Source organism: Lagenorhynchus albirostris, chromosome 7, assembly GCF_949774975.1.
Source record: "Lagenorhynchus albirostris chromosome 7, mLagAlb1.1, whole genome shotgun sequence".
Lineage (NCBI taxonomy): Eukaryota > Metazoa > Chordata > Mammalia > Artiodactyla > Delphinidae > Lagenorhynchus > Lagenorhynchus albirostris.
The window spans coordinates 83687673-83689535 of record NC_083101.1 but is presented as its reverse complement, the minus strand read 5'-3'; the positions used below and the strand labels follow the sequence as shown (position 1 = coordinate 83689535).

Below are 1863 nucleotides of genomic sequence, written 5' to 3'. Positions count from 1 at the left end.
GTAGTGTCAGTCCTCCAGTTTTATTTTTCTTTTTCAATATTATGTTGGTTATTCTAGGTCTTTTGCCTTTCCATACAAACTTTAGAACCAGTTTGTCAGTATCTACCAAATAATTTACAGAGATTTGGTTGGGATTATGTTGAATTATAGGTAATTTGGTAAGAATTGAATTTTAACAATATTATGTCTTCCAATCTATGAAGGTAGGATATATTTCCATTTATTTGTATCTTCTTTGATTTCTTTCATCAATGCTCTATAGTTATCTGTACATAGAATCTTATAATATTTTGTTAGATTCATGTCTATTTCATTTCTTTGTCCTAGTATAAATGGTATTCTGTTTTTAATTTTAAATTTCTTATTTAATTTTAGTAAATTGTGTCTTTCAAGGAATTTGTTCATTTAACTAATTTGTCAAATTTATTGGCATATAGTTGTTCACAATTGTTTTTACTATTTTTTTAAATGTCTGTGGAATCTGGAATGATGTACTCTCTTTCTTTCATGAGTGAAATTTGTAATTTGTATTTTTTCTCTTTTTTATTGATAAATCTAGATAGAGGCTTGTATTTTATTAATACTATCAAGAGACCTATACTCAGTTTTGTTGATTTTCTATCATTTGTCTATTTTTTATTTCACTATTTCTACTTTGCTTCTATTTTATTGTTTTGTTCCTTTTGCTTTAATTTCCTCTTCTTTTACTAGCTTCTTAAGATGAAAGTTTAGATCAGTGCTTTTAAATCTTTCTTTTGTCTTTTCTAGGTATTTCCCTTTAAGCTTTGCTTTAGCTGCATTCCACAAAATTTTGATGTATTTTGCTTCCATTATCATCCAGTTCAAAATATTTTCTAATTTCCTTTGGAATTTCTTTTTTGATCCATGGGCTATTTAAAACTTTGTTGGTAAGCTTCCAAATGTTTAGGGATTTTCCTGATATCTTTTTGTTATTGACTTTTTGTGTGAAAGATCATACTTTTATTTGTTTTATTATTTTTAGAGAATATGCTTTGTATGAATTCAGTGCTTTATAATGGATTGAAACCTTTCATGGCTCAGCAGCTGATCTATCTCATGTATATTCCACATACACTTGGAAAATATGTGAATTCCACAGTTGTTAGGTGTAGTGTTCTATAAATGTCAATAAGTTTAAAATTGGCTAATAGTGTTGTTCAAGTCATATATATTTATTAATTTTTAACTTTTTGTGGTTCTATAACTTTATTTGACAATCAACAGTTAGTTCTCATCCACACTAAGTGTCTGTAGATTTTTGGAAGTGGTGACAGGTATATAGGTAACCAAGGTATAGAGCTCGTTTGGTGAATCTTCATGTTCATTACGTTTTCTGCACATGGGCATGAGATGGGACATTCCTTATTCCTTTGGCCCAGACTGCTTTGCTAAGCTTGGTGTCAATGCGTACATCTGGAGTTCTCATCTCCTTCATGGCAAAGTTCAGGATTTCTTTGAGTGCCTGAGGGACACGTTTCTTGAAACCCACTCCATGGATGCTCTTGTAAATGTCGATAGTGTATTCTCTGGTCACCACCTTATTGATGGCAGACCGGCCCTTCTTCTTCTCTCCACCCTTCTTTGTGGGAGTCATTCTGCCGGGCTCTGGTTGGAAAACAATCTTTAATATATATGTTTTAATCAATTACTGGAAAAGAAATGTTAAAATCTCCAATTTTAATTGGAATTTGTCTTTTTCTCCCTTAGCTCTGTCAGTTTTTGCATTATTTTGAAGCTTTGTATTAGATGCATACACATTTAGGATTATTACGTTTCCTTAATAAATTGTTTATTGCATCGTTATGAAATGCCTACCATTATCTCTGGTGATACTCCTTATCA

General features: G+C 31.0%; 1 pseudogene; it reads right to left on the bottom strand.

Moving 5' to 3' along the window:
* Nucleotides 1-1245: 1245 nt before the first annotated feature.
* On the bottom strand, nt 1246-1615 carry LOC132522972 (large ribosomal subunit protein eL31-like; annotated as a pseudogene).
* Nucleotides 1616-1863: the final 248 nt, after the last annotated feature.